General features: G+C 40.8%; 1 protein-coding gene across 2 annotated transcripts in view; it reads right to left on the minus strand.

Moving 5' to 3' along the window:
• Positions 1-6,263, minus strand: part of TRERF1 (transcriptional regulating factor 1) — a 72,022-nt gene extending 65,759 nt beyond the window's left edge. For both annotated transcript variants that reach the window (XM_018085306.2, XM_018085304.2), the window contains exon 1: positions 6,174-6,263. The gene's annotated coding sequence lies outside the window, so the exon portion shown is untranslated. The remainder of the gene's footprint in view (positions 1-6,173) is intronic.
• Positions 6,264-21,980: the final 15,717 nt, after the last annotated feature.

Here is a 21,980-nt window from a genome sequence, read left to right on the forward strand (position 1 = left end):
TTTTGTGGGTTGAGACCAATTGTTTGTTTGTATTATTGTACTTACTGTATTATTTTAATAAATTGTTATTCTGACTTATAATCTCTCCTTTGAGTTGAGTTCATTCCCCCTGCTGGTTAACTTTTAAACCAGCACAAGTACCAACAGCTGCCTGCCCCTTACAACCCCACCACCCACATGGGTGGACTAGGGAAAGCTCTCTGCTCCTTAAACACATCTTCTCTCTCTTTCACCTGGAGCAGGAAATTACCACCTGCAGCTGGAGGTCACTCATAAACCGAGAGAGCACATTTTTTGTGGGAGATTTAACAGCAAACAAGTTTCTGCTGTTTTCAGAGCTCTGTCTGGGTACCTTAACTAATATTTTCCTTTAATTTAAATATCTAGGGGGTTTTAAGTTAAATTTAATCTCATATGTGAATTTTGCAATCTTTCACTCATGGGGCTCCCCCCAATATTATTTTTAGACTTTTTAATTTTATTTTTTAAAAACCAGCAAGTTACTGACACATCTCAAGTTGGCAGCCAAGTCTGAGCCTGGAAACTGCACAACCTCCACACAGAATGGGTTTCTGAGAAAAAAGCAGAACATTTCTATATCTCGCTACATCATTAGCAAACCCTTAAACCCTTAGCCTTATTGCTAGGATTTCAACATCAACCTCAACTAAAAGTTTCCTTTTAACTTTATCCAGCATCCTGTCTTTAATTTAGGAAAGGTTTAATATGAAGGGTGGACAGTCAAGGGGGAGATGCAAAGAGGAAGGAAAAGGGGAGGAGAAGGAGCCAAGATTCAAAAGATTGGTAGTGGTAGTTGGCACTTTGGTACCTAAAGTCAATGTGATCTGTTTCATAAGTTACCAGAGGGAGGAAAAAAAAAACCTCAAAAGAAAAAAGTCCCTGCAATCTGTCCTGTTCTTGGAGTCAGGGTTTCTTAATAAAAGCAGAGAAGGTTCTCTATAACAATGGTTAGAATACATGGCAGGACCTTGACATCTAAAGCATAACAATTAATCATCTCAACAGTAAGTATCATCCCCTTTTTACTGAAAGGGGAGCTGACTCAAAGACAACCAAGGGAGTTGCCCAAAACCACAACACCAGTCATTAGCAGAGCTGCAGTTGGAAGTTTCTTGGCTGCCAGTGCTATTTTCAAGCACTGAAATTGGCAGCCGGTCCACAGCCACAGAGCTGGTACCTTGTGCTCACGAGGGAGAGGGTCACCTGCTCTCCACACCATGTCTAGGAGCTCCAGTCACACCACCAGCATCAGGGAAGGATGAAGGGAGCGTGGTGGTGGGCTCAGTGACGAGCAGCAGTAGTGATGCTCACATCACCCCACAGACCTGCTCTGGTGGGCACTAACCCCACAGGGGCAGTTGCAACCCCCATGGTCTGCCCTGACAATCCCCTTGTGCTTGTGTATCTGCTGAAGCCCAGAACACTTGGGTCACAAAAATAACCCTAAGGAGAAGTCTAAGCAAGTAATTCTGGCCAGGTTTAGCACCCTGCATTGCCTCACTGGGTGCAGTGCAAGACAGGAGACAGGCAACCCAGAGACTGCAAACCTAAATTACACCTTATCTTTGTGCTTTACGTGCTCAAGGGAAACTCCAGATCAGTTCACTTCTCAAGAACAATAACTCTTTCAATCTCAGCCCCATAGATTTAAGGCACATTTTACAGTACTGATTTCAGTTTCTCTTAATTGCTTAGTCAAGAGTTCAGAGTTACTTACATCTTACAGAACCAGCCACCTCACAACAAGGATATTCGAAAGCCAAAGGTAGCCTTTTTTCTAAGGGTAGTTTGAAAAGTATTAAATAGGTTAATTTTCCAACTCAATTTTTACAGAAGTAGAACAATTCTTACAACAAGCAGATTGGGAAACACAGTATGACAGAGATGGGGAGAGGGAAGTGAATATTCCACTTTTATGCTAAAAGCAGAACCACAGAAATTCGCTTTTTGTAACATAATTAGTCTTAATTTATACATAAACTTACATCTAGGACTCTGTTATATTAACTGAATATATTCCCCTGCTTTCTATATTCTTCCTGATACCTGCCTATACCAAGTTCTCCAGACATTCCTTCCAAGTCACTTGATCCTTTGAAGCTGACAGTTATCTACACATTCAGGCACTGAAGTAATTTATTCTTTTAGAAGTGCTATGCATTTACAACTTGTAACATCAGATTGTGCAAATATTCAAATTTTCTGGAAGTAAAAAAGAGGAAAAAGCATTTACCTTGATGTCTACATTTATGTATATAGTCTACCCCCACACACTGTTAGAGGCTTTTCCTTATGCATGAGATATTTCCCATTCTTCTCCCTGTGCTTTCCAGGTACTTTCCACATATTGCGACATAACAGCTAAATAACACAAGAAAAGGAACTCAAATTACCTCTTACTGTTTTATTCAAATTGTCTTTCTTATTTTGAAAGTTTTCCTAAGATGGCTTCTGTGGAGACAAAAATACTCTTAGGCAATGTCAAAGGAAGTTATTAAAACTCATCTAGTAGTGATGCAAGAGTTTTGCACTGATACACACTAACACAAGAAGAAACCACAATGTACCAGTTTAGACAGAAATAATTACTGGACTTTGCCTCTATTTGGTCTCATCAAAATTAAGTGTCACAGTAAACAAGAACACAAACACACCCAAAATGAAAAAAAAACATAAACCCTACAAAACCCCCCACACACAAACACTTCAACAAGTTACTGTGGTTCTGCATGTGTAAAAACATGGTTTTCACTGCCAAGACTCATTAAAAAAGAACAACCAGAAAATGTCTGCAAAACAGATTGGTATTATAAAGTGCATTAACAGCTATTAATAATAGAATATACATCAACCTACTGCTTTTCAGATAATCAATATTAATTGGCAACCTAATTTGGAACTGCTAAGGCACAAGTCTTTGGAGCTGCAATTTGTCAGGTCTAAGCTAACGGCGGGTGAAAATAGGCCTGATAAGTTACTTCCTTGTCATTTCCTTTCAAAAATGACACAATGCTGTTTCAGCGATCAAAGTAATTTTTACCTTATAAACATACCTCTGAAAATAGATTAGGCCTTACAGAACAATTTTATATTTATGATCCGAGCTATCAGGCACACCTCACGTGAAACCTGACTTGCAGTTCACAAGGGCTCCAAGTTCCTTGGAAAGAAGTAAGATAAAGGCATAGGGAAATATGGGGGAAGGAAAAGAAAATATTGGGTGAGAGGTCTGGCACCTATCAACATTGCTGCAAGCTTGCCAAGTCTCATAATTTCATCACTAGGCTTCAGGCATACTAAAAGAGCTATTATTCATTTTTTTTAATTCTACCTCATCACATAATCAATAGGACAGATGCCAAAAGCCAACCATTACAAGGAAGTCATCATGGCTAGGATTAAACCAAGATTATTCTTTGTACAGACTGGACCATCTATCATTGCTTTAAATGGGACCAAAACATAGCAACCCCTTTAATTGGAACGGCAGCAAGAAACACGGGAATGCTTCAGAAGGACTCCTCCAGAAGAAAAAACAGCAGGGAATGGGTCAGGAAATACCCATGAAAAATGTAAGCAACCAACAAAAAACATGGACAGGAGATACTGACAGGATTCAAGGGCACATTTGGGGTAGGATTCAGATGCCTGCCTGGAAGGATGAAAACCTAAATGTAAATGCGGTGAGAGAACGCAGAAAGGAAGCAGAAGGTTAAAAAAAAATAAGAAATAAATAAGTAACGCTGATGCCATCCACAGTAGCCAGGGATAGCTGAAAGAAAGAGGGACACCTGACAACTGTGGCCTTGAAAAGGAACATGACCAGGACAGCCACTTCTTATAACACAGGAGGACAAGCATGGGACAGCTGCATTTCCCTAGCCCAGGCTGCTGGGGAAAGGATAAACAAAGCTCTCTCAAAGAGAGGCGAACAAGACACACATTCCCAGCTCAGGATTATATTTTATCCTGAGAAGGCATTACACAAAATGCAGACAGAATATTTTCTTCTATAGGTGAAAGATGAGAGCCAGTGGGAAGTGCTACTTCTTCCTCACAGTATCTCATTTTAAAGCCAGTTCTGCGATTGCTGGGATCTGGCTTACAATTTGCACGTGCCTGGGGCAGGCAATAAAGCAGTGGTGAGAGGCCTCACTGCCTCAAGCTGCAGAACTTGCTAGAAACAGAGCCTCCTCAGTGCCTGTTTTACACGAAAAGGAAGAGTGAGCTTGCCCTGGGAAAGAGAGTATAACAGTATAACGCGGATTTATCAACATCCATTTCACAGAAGAGAACAGTACTGAACAACATACACTATATAATATACATATAATACAGGAGGATAACATCTTCAGAAAATACTAGCAGCTGAATGAGTAAATTGTTATCCCACACGCACACCAAAGTCCCCCACATTGCACTGACACTGGACAAACACACCTCTTGGTCAACTGTATCTGAACAAACCAGCCAGAACATAAGCACTTCTACCTATCCCATTCTGGCCATGCTGCTTTTTGACAAAAGCACCCCAGTGGCAAAGGCACAGCGGGCATCCCTCAGCCTCCAGCTGCATCAGTGCCGGTGGCAGGCATGCAATGGGATGGCAGCTGAACAGCCTGCATACCTGCGGAGAGGTGCCAGTGCAGGTCGGGCTGAAGATACTCTAAGTGGCTGAAAATACTCTAAGTCCTGAAAGCAACTTTAATTACCCATTCTTGGAGCATAGGAGGACCGGTTGGAACACGTGCAAGTGAAGCAGCTCGTTTACATAACAAATGAGGTATGCATTGAAGGTGCTTTGTGTAACAGAGCTGCAGACTGCAAGGCCTCTCACCTGGAGAGCTGCATTTTACCAACTATGTGCATACAAGACCACCTTAGTGTAGAGCTTTTATATAAAATATTCATAACAAGATCCAACAATGGCATGAAAGAGGGGTTGTTTAAATGGACAAAATGCTTAATACTTGCAAAAAAACCTAAGAAGTAAACAAGCCTTTGATTCTTGCATACCGCACACAATGCCAAGAGTCATTCAAAGTTTTGAGTTCTTGCTCGGGCAGCTACCCTCCAAAGGCTAACTCTACTTAGCAAACAAAACATAAATGGAAAAAAACCCAAACAAAACCAAAACCCATAAACCAAAAAACCTCAAGAGCATCTACAACAGCTAAATCTCTGAATCCAAGGAAAAAGTCTTTTAGTCCTGGTCCTCATACAATGATGCATTTAACTGTTTCCACTACATTTTCCAACCAAGAGCCAAAAAGAACAATAGGGATTTTTGAGGCCTGTAAATGGCACAGAGCTCAGTAAGAAAGGGGACACAAAAATGAAACACACAAGTGATAGATCTGGATAGCTACAGTGTGGATCGTATACTGAAAGACAGTGACAATCCCTGTATAATACTACTTCTTTGTTTGGCTGTTTGTTGTTTGAATATGGTTATCCCAACATCTAAGAGTTCTGAAGACATCCACTCTCTACCAGTGGAAGCCTCTGAAGCAGAAATTGAAAGGAAAGAAAGTATCTATACAAACATTGCCGTTAAAAAATGCTATTAATAAAAACAAATAAATAAATTTAAAAAGAATCAGCAAACTCGCAGCTTCCTTCACCACACTAGTGACAACAAATACTCAAATCTAGAGGTTTTCTACTCATATAGACTCGTCCTAATAAAAACAGTCCAAATTTGAAAATACTACAAGAAAAACAAGGTTTAAAGTGTTGAAGTTAAAACAGTTTGAAATCTTTTTACCTTTCAAATATCTGGGATAGGGGGTGGGGGAGGCAATATCTCAAAACTGAACAAAAACTTTTCTATCTCATCTGTTACTTTAAAAAAAAAGCTCTCAAACAGTAGCACAAGTACGATCTATCTTGCTAAGCCCTATGCCTGAAAGGGCGTATGTTTTTGTCTTCTAAATTTGTACATCAGTTCACCAGGAGAAAGGACTGGGTCAGAAGCTGTATAGAACAGAGGTGGTCTCTGCTTGGAGAGTCAGAGACAGATGTAACTGAAAAATAAACATCTCAATTATTTGCAGGGTTCTGTCAGGGAAAGAAATGGTTGTCTTCAACCCAAAATCAAACCAGTGAGACGATTTTGTATAGGAACATGTTTATCTTACCCTCTCTCTTACCTTATCAGACACATCTCCTTGTCCTATTCAAAATACAGCGAGTCATAAAATTCCATCTGCAACAAAAGAAAAAGTCCATTAATACCTCCCGATAACCTTACAACAAAAGTCTAATAAGCAGTTCAAGAACAAAAAAACTAAATTTCCCCTGCCATTCCAGTATAATCTACACTCCGGGCAAGTTGCCCTCCTGTCTGCAGCAATCTGGGAAACCTGGATATAAAGGTATTAAAAATGTTATAACATGTTCTGTAAGAAACATGCTCTTCCTCCTTTGGCAAGGATAACAGAGGTGGTCAAAGTGTGCAGGTTGCCCTGCCGAGTCGTAAGTAAGTCTGCAGCATCCTCTCATGAAATTAAATGAGCATCAAATTACATAATGTGAATGGTTGTAAAATGAGACCAATGGTAATGGCTAGAAATAATCCCAGCAGTGTTATACATCGTGGAGACAATTTTCCATCAGAGTATCAAACCTGGGTAAGCAGCACCTTTTATCTCCAGGCCAAGAAACTGTCAGCAGCAGCCTTTCTTAAACACAGTAAAGCATGCAAGAAACTGATGGAACAAAACTCTCATGCTCAAGTTTAAATGACACCCACCCTGAACAAGTACATTTAATTTCTTAACACCTTTACAAACCAACCTTTCAAAGCAATCAAGGTGTTTTTATAATATAGGTAAACATAACGCAGTCTGGCATACTTGGGATCAGAGGAAAGACTACCGCACACATAACCAGCAAATTTGCAATCTTAGAACTGTCAATAAAATTTACAGTCATGACAGATTTGGGCTTGAACAAACACTTATCCATGGTACAATTAAGAAAATATGACATGACCTGCAATCCAGTCAGTCCATGAGTCACTAGGGCAGAAGAGAGACCTCCCATTTGGCAACCCTGAAAACCACTAAGAGTCTGCCTAGAGTGAGAAGTGTGAAACGAGGACCTAAAAAGCCAAACCAACCCCTTCACACACCCTTTTAGCCTTTTCAGTGTCCTGCCCATAAGCCTGTTAGTCCACTGCCAGGCTGGAAAAGGTCAGGAATGTGCAACAGTGAAATGGCACACCATACCAGAGAACACCATTAAAAAAAGCAAACAACTAATGCTGAATTTTTCAATCCAGTCATCTGGGGGACATATGGCAGGAATTAAAGGACTTGAAGCAAACAGTTTTCATGTCTGCTTACTTTTCCTACAGTGATGCTACTGAAGAGTATCCCTGTGCCTAAAGTACAAAACTGGATGCACGTTCATTTGGCTTTCCTTGAACATGGAGCAGCTGCGATGCCGACACACCCCAGCAGGAACCCACAGGTGCTCACTGCCACAGAAAGGTGACAGCCTCCACCACACTGTGCTGCCATTTCCCCACCAGCAAAATGGGGATGGCACCACATGGGTCCCCAGCCAGGAGTGTTGCCTGTGGGCCAGGGTCCAAACTGCCTAATCTGGGATGCTTCCTTTTCCCCCTTTCTTCAAGTGCATGTTAGTATACACTTTAAGTGCTAAAAAAATAAATCTTTCATCCTGTAAATACCATTTTCTCAGATTCTACTGATGATCACTAATTTTTGGCATTACCAGAATAATATGACAACATAGTTCCACCATTGTGAGGTTTTTTAATTTCTTTTTTTTCCTGTAAAGAAGAGATCAAAATTTTGTCTACATTATGGAAAGATTTGAACAAAACAGAGCCACTGACCAAGAGCCCCCTTCAGTATCCCTACCCTTCTGTTCCCCTGCCAATCCAGTAAAATTCCTCAGAGCAGAACCTCTTCCTGGCTATTTTCAGAGCAACTGTAGCAATCATACAACAACAATGGGGAAGTTTGTTTTACTCAGAGTAAATGTTTTGCAGCTCCCAATGCAAATATTTTAATTAATGGATTTTTTTTTAACTCTCTACTGCCTTACTTGTGTTCACATTCACACAGACCTATCGAGACAGAAACAGAACTCAACTTCTATAATACAAAGGAAAAGAGAAATACAGCATAGAAAAATGACACATTTACTTCAGAAAAAGCACTTTCATAAGCAAATCAAAACTCACTAGGCATTTACTGGGGGATATCTGGGATAAAAAGGATTTTAAAAAAGCAAGTCTGCTCATTTCCTGTGTCCAGCCGAGGGCCTGTGTTAGTTCCCATCGAGATAGTGGGCCTATTTTAATAGCCAGTCTGTAGAAAAACACTTCCTAATCTATTTCCAAAACAACATTACGCCCAATGACCAGGCTACAAGGAAAAAGCCTTGACTTATCTTTTTGTGTCAGACATCAGTATGGTGGCTCTTAACTACCCATCACTCTGCATCCACTTCATAGATCTCCTCTTAATAATCCATAAACCAAGTGTTGTAGACTCTGTTGGCAGGATTGGACTCAGCTGCACTCTCTCAAGGCTGGACTGTTTTAGTACTACAGAAGGTAGCTGGACTGAGACGCCAAGGCAACCTGCTCCTCTCCTGGTTTCTGGATCCAGCAGCACCCCAACGTGCAGGCAGCTCTTTCTCTCTGCACAGTGCCTCTCCCCACAGAAACCATCTTCCTCCTCTGCCCCCAGATACAAGGATAAAATCTGGATGTGATATCAGCAGATGGCTGGCATTCAGGATTTTTTTTAATTTTCTTTTTCAAATGAAGTAGGACACAGATGGTGACGTTCCTGCTATCCCAAAGCCTGGAACGTGAACGTAGACCTGTCTGAGCTGGGAAGCTCAAGCCCATAGTATGTTTCTGAAGAGCTGCAGAAATTACTGCACGGACCAGTTTAGCCTGAACCAGTCCCACACGTGGCAGTGTTTCTCTTCCCCTGCTCTTATCTGAATGGAAGGTTTTGTTCCTCTTGTACTGACCTCATCACACTTGATTCCTGTTAGCAACATCCTTCTAAAAGTTCAAACAAGCTCTTAGAAATTCCCTGCCAATGTATGCAATACATATGCTATCCCAGGTAAAATCCTCACTATATTTTTCAAAATAAATTGCATTTGTACTCTTCCACCACCTCATGCAGGATGCTGGTTGCACACTTGTAAGACTTCCCAGATTCTGTGATTCTCGCAAACCACCACCCACACCAGCAGCTCCATCACCTCCAGGCCACCACGGCGGTGGCACTTGCCTCATCACATCCCATTAGGCAGTGGGAAAGGATGGGAAGAGGTCTATTGCCCTCTGTCCTGCAGGGACTACTAACTGAAGGAGGAGCAAGATCTCCTGCTTGCATTTCATTGAGAACAAACCTTCCACAGTCCTAAATTAGTAAATGCTAACTATCAACCCCTCCCCATTTAGGATGGGCAACAGTGGGGGAAAGAATGCCTGGCTCTTACTTGAGAGAGACCCTTTAATTTGGGATCAGCATGAGACACTGAGGACAACAATTGCTGTTTCTGCCCAGACAGCCTGAGCCTGCTGCTCATGCAGCAGGAAGTGAGTAGAGGGATCACCCCCTCACAGTGTGCACCCAACCGCGGTACCTGACTCCTATGGATGGTAAATGGATACCGGAGGATGATGCCAGCTGAGAGCTCCCCTTGCGGCAGGATGGTTCACAAACATTTGTTTGCAAAATCTTTCCTGTCCCTGCCAATGCCACAAAGTGAAAGTAAATCGCCTAATCCTGCGTTTGAGTGTTATCACCACTGCTATGATTGTACATGCATACACAACATCAACTTTAACTTCCACACTGGAAAATACTTTTCTTAAAAAAACAAAGAAAAAAACAAAACAAAACAAAAAACCCAAACAAACAAAAAACCCCAAACACAAAACAAACAAAAAACCAAACAAAAAACCCAAACCAAAACAAAACCAAAACCAAACAAAAACAAACAAACAAACAAACCCCCAAAAAACAAAAACACAACACAAAACTCCACAACATTTGTTCTCATATATTCTTCATCAGATTTCCTGGCTATACATGCAACATTAAAACACAGAGTAAAAATCAAAGAAGTAAATATCTCTGCTTGGCATAGAGCTCTTGCAAAACACAGTTTTCATGGAAGACCCAAGTGAGGAGGCAGACTTTGCATTAAGCCCTCAATGCACATGGACTCTGGAAAATGAGACCTCTCAGCAAGCAAGTGACCTAAGGCTTATGCCAGTCCTTCCATCTTCTTCTCTGACCTCTTCCGGAGAGCTACTGCACTTGACTTTTTCATATGCCTATTTAATCAGCAATGTGAAACTTGCACAACCATATCGGTGTCTCTGTGGTCTTGTCATCAGGGCAATGAGTAGAAATGCTCCCTGAAGGAGCGGCACATTCATAAGTCTCCCATGCCCACGGGATGGAAAAGAGAGTGAGGAGAGAACAGATGAATGTTAATCTCTCCTCCTTGCCGCCAGCAGCAGTCTGTACTCTCCCACGCAGCGTAGAGGGAGGCTGTACAATTCGTTGAGGCCAAACTGTCTGGAAAAATGCAGAGAGAGAAAACTGATGGTAAATTCTCTTCTCTATCAATTCTCTTACTGTAAGGAAAGTGAAAGTCAGTCATTGAGTTGCTGATGGAAGATGAGACCGCACGGTCTTTAAGGGTCTGCTTTTATGCAAACCGCAGCGCTGGGCTACGCGGGATTGTATCCGTTCAACGTATTCGCTACCTAAAACGTTCTGCTCACACACTGCTTGCACTCTGTGACTTCTTATGGGGAATACTTCCATTGTCATATTAAGCTTTTTGTCTGATCATAGGAGCACACAAAAAGGACCCAACACCACTCCATTACGGATGTTAATTCACAAATGCAGGAGTCCTCTCCAGCCTACATGACTCCAAACACCTACTTCCTAACCACCAGTAGGTAGCCAATAAGCACACGAAATACCAAGCCCGGAGTAGCAGCCACCACACACACTTCTTTAACTGATCTGTGCCTCAAAGGCGTCTGTCAGCACACAGCACCATACATGTGCCAAACAAGAGCACAGGAGAGAAGCTCCAAGGAGGAAACAGAAGCTTGTCTTAGATTAGCACAGCTCACTCAAGTGTAGTGCTGTGCTCAGATTTGGTTTTGATTTGCAAACCTTGCTGTCATTGGCTAAGAGGGTGCTTGAAGTTTTGTTAAAAAAAGCAAAAAAAGCCAGAGAGTTGAAACAAAGACAGAAATGAAGTTACCCTGGGAGCAGTCAGTACCTTTAAAACCTATGAAAGATGCACCTTTGTCAAACCCCATTTTACAGCATCCTGCTTCTTGCTTTCCCATCTCCCCATTCTGCTGAAGGCAGCCACTCGTATGGGCACCTCCCAGGTTTCCAGTACCTCATATGCAAAAAGACACAGCAGAGAGAGCCAAAAAAGAGTCTCCCTGCTGCAGCAGCTTGAGACATCATCGGTCACCTCCGATCTTGATTAAGAATCCCTTCCTACTACCCCCATATCCCTACTACAAGGGGAGTACTTTGTTGCCTGTTGAGATTTCTTAAAAATAAGCCAAGCCCAAGACCAACTTGGCTCCAAGAAAATTTTAAATGGCACCTTGGTGAGCTGGTGGCATGTTTCCAGCTCTCACCATTAATTCCAGAATTAACAGTCCTGGAGTCACCATATTGCCTAATGATGGCAGATCCTACTCTCAAACACATGTGCCAGTGTTGCTACCATGGTTTTGATTACAATTAATATCTGCCCAGTAGGAATCACTCTAAAAGAATTCACATGCTTACCCTAACTGATGATAAATCACTGTAGCAGAGACATACTGCAACCAGTACCTTGATCAAGGTGAAAGTTCTTCGGGTAATCTAGAGAAGAAATCTGAGCCTTACAGGGAAAATGTAAGTGAAGATCAAGCAGGAAAAAAAAAAACAAACCCTATTTAATGTTAGCATTTATTAACGTCTGGCCCTCAATTGTGGATAAACAGAAAAGAATCTCTCTGCCTGTGCACATATTTAAGACTGTTTACACATGAAGTCCAAAAGGATGTCCTCATTTTATAAATAATTTGATCTGATGACTACATCAGAAAAAAGTGCAACTTAAGGCTAAATACAGAGGCAGAACACTTGGCTACTAATGTCTAAACAGGGGGGGCAAAGACTAAACATCAGAGTCACTAAAACTCAGCAAATGGTTTATAGTTGAAGCTAAGTGTATAACATAGTGCACATTCAACACACACTGAACTGGAATTCTAGTGAAGCTGTGCTTACCAGTAAGTCATTTAAGTATTCAGTATGAGAGCCTTCTAAATGTAAACACTTCCTCTCCTACTTATACCTGATCACATAAGCCACCCAGCAACGCCTTGCTCCTCCAGTGTGGTAGGCACAACACATCAGAACACACACTTGTGGAGCCACGGGGTCAGGTAACACAGCCAGCATCAGGAGAAACTGAGATTTCTCTTCCACAAGAATGAGGAGAAAAGGTCCCCAAAAGATCTACTGTCTGAGCTCAAAGTCTGTGTTTTTGTTTTCCTTCGTCACATGCTCCTTTATGTGCGCATAGATGGCTGTAGTTAGAGTGTACGCAATTTGCTTAAGATCAATCACTTCACATGTCAGTGCAGCACAGGAAACAATGCACAAGAAAAACTGTATTCCCCTACAAAGAAATATTATTTCCAGTTAAAATTTGCTCTTCAGCTTAGTCAAATGCACAGACTTAGTTTCCAGTTTTGTTTCTCAATGGAGAACCTGTAAACAGCAACATAAGAATACTATAAGAAGTCTCAAAAGAGAGCCAAAGAAGTATTTGCTACCCCAAATTTCCTACTTCCTAAACTGAGCAAATGATGGGATTTTTTTGTGATGTTCTCTAGTTACTGCTGCAAGCCATAATGCCAGGTCATACATTGCCTCTCGCTTGAAACTCGCTTGAAAGAATGCCCTTGTGCAATCAAGAGGCCTGCATGCAGAAGAAAGGAATAGAGGTCTCAAAAAAAAGCAGTATAAATGTAATTTTGGTGCAGCAAAATTTTCTGTAACTATTGATACTGTATATACACTATCAGTAAGGAATATCTGACAATAAAGTAATATTCTATGCTTTTAAGAAGACCTACACTTCTGACTGAGAGAAGCAACGAGAACTGCAAGTATTTAACTTGAAATCAGCAACCACACATGGTAAGAAAGGCTTGCCAGGATGTGAACCTTAATTATGACTTCATCCTGCACAGCTCCCTTGAAAAAGAATCAGCTGAGACATCTTGCCCAAAGCAGCTCCTACAGAACACAGCCCAACCAAAAAGGAGATCAGGGTGCCAAGAATAACAATAAAGAAAAGTTTTCCTCACAAATAATGAGGTATCCCTTATAATTCAACCCTATAAAACCAGATTTGTCAAGTTCTAAATTAGGTTGCAGCAATATTTCATTGCACCATAAATCTTCCTTACACCCTAATAAAGATGCCTAATAATTTAATACGCCATAATTTTATTTTTTTAAATCTGGAACTCATCAAAAATTGCCTGAAATAGGCATCTCTTTTACAGTCCATTTTCCATATAGATATAGATTCCAAAATGTAACTGGTTTGCATTTTTTGCATGGAAAATCGTTTGCAAAGTGCATTTACATGTAGACTACCAAAGGTTGTAATTATCTCTCTTGGGTTTCTTAGGTAGGTCAGTGCACATCCTATAAAGGCTTCTGTATTATCCCATGATATTCATTCAGCATCATTTTTTTCTGAAAGCAGCAGAACCTCTTTAAAAGAATCACACCGATAAGTAAAAAGTTCAGAAGAAAAAAGTGGGTTTCCAGAGCCAGAACTTTTAAAACTTTTTTCTTTACTTTTTATTAAAAGTTTCACAGCCTTTTTTTTGCTGAAACAAGATTACCTCACAAAAATCTGAATTCTAACTGTCTCTTATATTTCTATTTCATTGGATAACATGCACCTCACATAAAAAGAAATAAAAGTGGAAGCTATTTTAAGGGAGGGTGGTGGGAGATATTGCCAGTACTTGTTATTAGAATATCTAATTCCCATTCCCTCCCAACTAATCAGGTCTGTAATAAAAGAAACACCATTTCAAAGCAGTTGCCATGTCTGCATATGCCAGCACTGTACAAAGTTAAGCATATAACCACATTTAGCACTACAAAAAAATACACATTTTTCCTCATGAAACAGATATGATCAAAACAGCTCTAGAACTTTAAGATGGCTCAAAGTTTGAAAAAACAGTGATGTCATTATTTTCCTGCTGCTTCTGAGAAGTTTACATCCCTGCTTCCTGCTGCCTTGCTTCACTTTTCTTAACCCAAGAAACACAGGACAGGCACCACAGCACTTCAGTGCTGGGATCACTGGAGGAAGTCAAGACAAGTCCGTTTTACACCTCAACAAGCCTCCTTTAATGGTAATTCAATGAAACCTGCACTGCTAGGAGCTAAAATAAAAGGTGAACAGACCCCTTATTTGCTATGTCTCTATGAGTACATGTGCTATCTTTTTTTTTTTCTTTACCCTGTTCACCCAAGGGTCACCAACGGTGTATGGAGAAGCTAATTCGTGGTCCTGATCCTGCAAAACCCCACGAGGAGAAGGTCCCAGAAAGCAACTACATGGAGTATGCAGCAATTAAGATGTGTTTGAGTAGTTTGCTTATCGCATGATTGCACTCCCTGGAGTGGAGTCTTGATACAGGTTTAAGTCAAGATAGTAAGTGTCACAACCATTTCACAGCTTGCTGTCAGATCATAGAGACAATTTTAAAGACAGAAGAAATAAAGAAAAAGTGTTGGGTTTTTTTAAACTTCAAATATTTTACACTGGGGCAAGGTTTTAACAGAAACGTTATTTTAGGTAACTGACTCACTTTTCACTAAGATTAAATTTTATCAACCAAGTCCTAAAGAGCCAGGCAATCTAAAAGCAGTTCCCTGCAAAAAAGATGAGTTCATACTATCCAAGGAACTTCTGAACACTGTTTTTAGGCTAACATATAACCAACCCTGTAACTTCTCTCTTGCTTCCCACACTGAAACAGTGAGAATTTTACTTTCCTCTTTACTTCATTTACAAAGTTTTCTGTGCTCCAAACTTCCCTCGGGGTGTTCAGGCTGGGGTGGCCCCAGGAGAGCAAAGGCTGTCTGCAGGGCTCGGGGTAGGCTTCTAAGAGGCTGGGACGGGGGTGCATGTTGTATTTTGCTCTTTTAGAGTCAAATGCCGGGACTAAGATTGGTAATAGGAAACTGCTCGGTTAACCATCTTTCCCAGCATTTCCAGGAAACAATCCATCTGAAAAAGATGTATTTTAATTAAAAACAAAACAAAAAAAACCCTAATGAACCCATTTATCTAAGATTAATGCCCAGCCACTTTCCCCGCAGTTTTTAAGAACTGGGTTGGCTTTTCCAGCCAAGGAGGAAGTGAGGCCTGACATCGGGAGCTGTTGGGTTGATACTGATCTGCAGAAACTCAATGAAGCTCAGTAAAATTATTCTGCATTTATTTATAGCTCCACCAATAAATGTAAAATCTGGTAAAAATGGTTTTCAGATATTGAAACTGTACAATTTCCTTCTAGACAATTTCTCACATTTGAACTGCTCATATATAGGAAGGATCCATCTCAACACGTTTTCCTAAATTTGCTTCCCCGGGCATCTCAATTAATTCAACGCATCTACTACAATGAAAGTTTACTTTTTTGTTCTACTCTGTGCTTTGTAATTTACAGTATTTGCAGTTGTATATATATACATGGAAAGTGTGCTAGAATTTGGTTTTAAGCAAGTGGCACACCATATAGCTAATACGTAAGTATCTGATCCTACATTACCAAATCACCAATACTTCAAAATACTTCAAGTAAGTATTTTTATTCACTTACTACTCTTCTTTAAAACACACACACAACCCAAAGAAAAAACACACAATACAACAAAACACAAAATCTTCTCCTTAGAGTAATATTTATTTGCTAAGAAAAGTTATTTCCCTTAACTGGAACATTTTTATAGCTGGGAAAGCAATGCATAAAGAAATGACTAAATTCACATGCTTGTACATCTATTAGTTAAAATATTTCCCACAGAAGTTTAACCAGAAGTTATGTCTAACATTCACAGTCAATTAAGTAGTGCTGTCCATAAAATACTACCAACAAAAATATTTGTATAAACAACAGAGGAAAGATAACTTGTTTATTACACAGGTGGATTATCTATCTATCAGACTGAGAGCTTTTATGGCATTATAAGTAACAGAAAAAAGTTTTAATGATCACAGCCTTGGTTAGTCTTCATACCTGACAGAGTTTGCATCTACTACTTCCAATCCACTTAGTCTTGATTTTCAAATCAAGGTACATCAATTATTCAAATCCTCAACATTGACTAATCCACTTCCTGTCTTCAAATCACTCAAAATACCCAAAACCCAACCCATCTCCAACATCTCTTCCCAGAATTATGCTTTCTAGGTTTTCATATACAACAAAAGCTGGAACTTGCCCCAGCTGATCTGCACAACTTTGATAACTGCATTTTCAAATTAAAAGCAAGGAAATTATTCACGGTAGAGTAGCATCTCTAGGGGACAATTTGGGTGGTCCCTAGCAAGATGCATGTGGAAGGACATGTGAGAGGGGATGACTGGTATCTACCATTTCCTCCCTTCTGCCACAACTGCGAGAGTCCCTCCTTACTGTGGGCTCAACCCCAAGGCCAGGAGAGGGCCAATGCTGGTGTTCAAACACCACATCTTACCACCACATCCGGTAGGGAAACTCCTTGAAGCCAAAGGTTTTGCCAGTTCTGTTAGAGACTTTTTAAGTGTCTCAGAGAGCATTTCTTACGAAAGTAAGACCACAAACCTATAAGGGATCAGACCTGCAAAAGGACAGTCTTTTCCAGTCACCAGCAGCTACACAATACCTGTTTAGCTCAGTAAGGTCATTACAACATCCTAAAACACACCATCTCCTTGCTGTGGTAAACCCACACAAAAGGCTTTCCCCCCCCCCTTCCACATGAAGAAAGGAGGACATCACCATGCCCCAAACTACCCTGATAGGAAGAACTCACTAGACAGACTTGGTGCTTCCTTTAGGAGCTGTCCCATGCCCCAAACTCAGGACAAAGACTAAGAGCGAGGTGCAAATGTATGATCAGACTCATCCTGCATGCAGCTGACAAAATGCAGCGCTCTTCCCAAAGAAATTTTAGAAGCTGAAGCAATTAGTAACTACGCCTTACACAAACCTGAGCACCTTAACTTTGGACACAATCCAGAGCTAAGTCAGAGCTGTTCAGCTCCAATCCCACAGATTTCACTCGTTTCACAAAGCGTGTCCACAGTGCCGGCCCGGCGCACGCCTTGCCAGCCCATTCTCAAGGACAGGACCAACAACTGTCAATGTTCAACCAAGACTTTTTTTACCACTACCCGCAAAAGGTCAATGCTGCAGGCAAGGAGACAAACACCCCGCTAGACTGAGAACATGCCCACCACTGGGAGGAAGGGGGAGAAATGGAAACCAGTGGCCTGAACCAGAGAGCATTCAAATCTTGGTGACTGGATGCTCTGCCAACAAGGACATAGTCAGGGAATAACTGCCACAACAGCTCTGAGGGCTACAGCCTGGTGAGACGAGCATCACACTGCCCACATGATCTCAGGCAGCCTCCACACCACTGCAGCACCCTGACCTCACGAATGCCTGCCAATGGCTGCAGCCTCATGTTTTGGGCTACGCTACCTTCTCTCACTTGTCTCTTCCCAAACCTCCCGTCAGTCTCCCCTCCTTACATTGTGTTGTTTTGTGTGGGTCTGGGCACAGCAGCACTGCATAGCATCAAGAGGTGAGGGAGCCAATACGCTCCCTTTGCTGCCAGAGCAAGCCCAGGAGGAGGAGGAGGAGGAAGAGAAACAAGAAGTAGCCCCCCCCCAGCCAAAGAGCTGAGCTGGAAAGCCAACCTTGGTTGGCAGCAAAGACAATCTGGCAAAACCCAATTAACCCATCTGCAACCCAGGTTTTGGCGGGTTGGTGACTCCAGACTTCACAGGAAACTCCATTTTCCTGAATGATGCTCTTCTGCTTTATCGTCATTAACATCTCTTGCTTATTTTTTTCAAAAGCAGAGAAGCTAACTATCACTTCTCCTCAGAGCTGTGTAACACAACTACAGTCTTTCCATTTTTACATCGAGAAGCACCTTATAGAACAGGTTTTAGTTGTCTTTTGTTTGAAAAGTAAGTTTTGATGGTTTCCCTTTAGCATCTCCACTTTCCAAGCACTAATATGAATTTTCAAGATTTTTTTAACCACACAATAATTACACAAGTTAGATCCCTTTTTCTGAAACTTCAGATGTTAATTAACAGTGAAAGGGCCATGTTAATAGCTTTGCTTTTTTTAACTTTGCTGAGATCATGACTTTACTCCATGCATCCAGGAAAGAGGAAAATGTATGCAAGCAACAGCAACAAGTAAGCTAGAACTAGGCTGTGGGTTAGTAAGAAAAGAAAAGATTGATGGATGAATAATGCAGGAATGATGAACTGGGTTACTGACTTGTATGTATGCATATGACTGCGTGACAGGGTGCATATTTATACCACACAGAAGTGTTTGGTGAGTTGGAGCTTCTCATTTGCCTTCTGTCATGTTCATTTATGTAGCCTGCTCCCATGAATCCTACCAAGAGTCATGGTCTCCAACAATCTGCACTGTCTCCTAGAGAAGCCTGCTTTTTACCCAAATAACAGTTACCCATTTTTTTTCCTGGGTATTTTTGGAAGTTAATAAAGGGCATTTCCACTAGAAACAATTCTATCCCAGGATAAAAGATGATACAACACAGAACCATAAAATGCCATTTGCATTAAAACTCAACAGTCTCAAGATCGATCTTCTTCAGCTATTGAAACAAGTCAAAAAGATGCTAGGTGGAGGAGAAGCTTACACTTCAGATACACTGCTTCTGATATTTGAGATGTTTAACACAGATATTATCCCATAAACTCTCCAGCATCACATTTATGAGCAGAAGGACATATTTATTTATTTGGATAAGAAACATGGAGTAGATGACCACTACATCACTGGTGAAATCTGCTATCTTATAAAATAGCCTACAGATGCCTGAATTTATAAGTTCTTATAACCAAGTAGCCTGTGCCAAGCCAGGCAATCCTGATGAATTACATTAGAAGCCTACAAACTTCTCAGAAGTAATTAATTTGCTCAGAGCTGCATCTGCACAAAGACATACATGCAGTCACACTTCTCAAGGAAAATAAATTCTGACTTCTTACATACAGGTTTATCCTCAAGGGAAAATACGTGGAAGATTATTAACTATAATAAAGCTCTAAAATAGATCCTAAAATGGTGTTTGAGGGCAGCATCAGACACTCCAAAAACATATATAAGCTGAATTCTAGCACACTATATAAAGGCAAGTTTCAACTAGAAAGCTTAACTGTGATTTGTGGCACTTTAAAAGCACTCTTGTAACAATTTTAATAGTTTAGAATATTGGAGTTTAGTCCCAAAGAGATGTAGCTAGTGTTAAACTGCCATTTTAATGGAATTTTTGCACCCTCTCTCCATGCTCTACTTTATAAATAAACCTCTAGACTTTTTATTGATTTTTTTTTAACATGATAGATTGAGCCTCTCTGGTAGAGAGGGCCAGAGAACAGCACATGAAAAAATTACAGGTTCATGGTTTGTGAAAGGGACAACAATAACAAAACCTGCAAGGGAAAACAATTGCAACACAATGCATATATGCCTGTGTTCACTGCTTTCAGATCTGCCCTCTGTGCATGTGTGTGTATATATACATATGTGTGTGTGTCTATCTCTCAAGTCTTCTTTATTAAATTTACCATCAGAAACAATTAAAGGAATGTCATATACAGTTGTACGATGTGCTGTACATCTTTTACAGTTACAAAGCCTAAACTTGCCTTTAGTGTGTCTGACCTGAGTAGCACGTGCTCTGAAGTGGTGTAGGACATGCCATCAAAAGTATCTCAGAAGTTTTATAGTAGTTCAAGGTCTAGGTTCTGGAAACACAGAAGTAAAAACATTCAGGAAAGTTTTTTATGGTATATATAACAAGAATTAGGGTAAGTTAATACAGTCTTACAGGGTCCTGTGCCAGACAGCTCACCAGGACACTGTCCTGCTGACCCAAATTCTGGAACCAGCCGGGCCCATGTGAGCACTGTCAAGTGCATTTATGGTCAAGCTGCGAGATCACTACTCCTCCTACAATCCAGCTCAGAAACATATAGTGGCAGAATGAAAACTTACTACCCATGTGCATGGATACCCACCCACATGAAGAAGAAATCGTTAAGTTTTCTGACACAGAGAGGGACCTACTTTGGTCGCGTGATCCAACTTTCAGTTGCCAACATTATGCAAGGGATAAGCAGAACAGCTCATACCACAGGTTACTTTCTCACATAGGAAGAACATGAAGGACAACCGAACAAAAATGAAACATGACAGAATGCTGCCAGCAAACTAAACTAAGTACCATCAAAAATATTTAGCAGCCTTTTGTCTTTATCCTGTTTGGTTTGTTTCTCCTTACTGCAATGTATTTTTTAAAATTTGGATCTGTTCACAATATATGTGACTAGATTAAACAGATTCCTTGAACACATGACTGTGCAATATCATTTAAATTCTTTGCAAGATCTTGCAAACTTCTGTGTGCTTAATTTTAGAAACAAGGACAACAAAAAAAAATCAAAAACTCAACAACGTCTGCCATTTCCATATGTGCTCTATATTTTACTAGTTCTTTAACAGAAATGAAGAAAAAAAAAAACCAAACTAAAAACCAACAACTCCCCCCCCCCCCAAAAGAATGTTAGGGACGTTAAATGTCCCTGACACTTTGAAATGCAAGATACTACTGATTTGTTGGTCACCTAGACATCTGTTACACCAGGCTCTAAGTTCCCCCCAACTGATACACAGAAGGAATGGTAGTTCAGAGAGCTATTTGTGGAGATATGAAAAAGATGTGACAGCAATATCATGTATACTGGGCGATTCTGGCCATGTGATGCCCCAAAATGATTTTCAGTGGACACAGCTGCATCATTCCAAGTCCAGAGCAACTACAAGTCTCCCCACATCATCCTCTCAATGGTTGTTTTTCAGATGATGGAAGGAGACAGCATCAACAATTACTATCAGTAATCCATGAGCACCATTGCACACACAATGCTATAGCAACCAGTTACACAACCTGAACACCTCAGGATGCTCAACAAACATAGAGGGAAAGGTGGGTTCAAAAAGTGAGTCTACCAAACTAGAGATTTCATGTCACATCTCCAACCAGCCTATACCACCTTAGTCACCAAGCAGGGGTGCAATGCACGCCCATTATTGTTCCTGTGGGCTGGTACTAACATCAGAAGGGACTTGGCATTTTTCTTGATTCAGTCCAACCAGATATATAAATCCAAAACCAGACCTCCTGACTACTTCTTGAAGGTCACATCTCTGCAGGTGAATAGTAGAGCTGAAGGACCAGCAATACTACCAACCATGCTGCTGCTCTGTGAGGAATATGACCTTCAGAGGCCAATGTTTTCAACCTGGTCTTTTTGCTGGTGCTTAACTCACATTATTCTTTATCCCCATTAAGCATCTGATTTTTAAATATCACTCCGCCTTGGCTCGCAGGCACCTGCTACTGACAATTATAAGAGAACATATGTAAAAAAAAAGAATAGCATATGGTTGTACAAGTAAGTACAGCGATGAAGTGCTCCTTGCAAGCTCTAAGAGAGACAAGTAATTCCACCGGTTTTCCAACGGGCCACCTCCACAGTGTGTG

Source organism: Manacus vitellinus, unplaced genomic scaffold (assembly GCF_001715985.3).
Source record: "Manacus vitellinus isolate BGI_N305 unplaced genomic scaffold, ASM171598v3 scaffold_8_pilon, whole genome shotgun sequence".
In the NCBI taxonomy this organism is placed as follows: domain Eukaryota; kingdom Metazoa; phylum Chordata; class Aves; order Passeriformes; family Pipridae; genus Manacus; species Manacus vitellinus.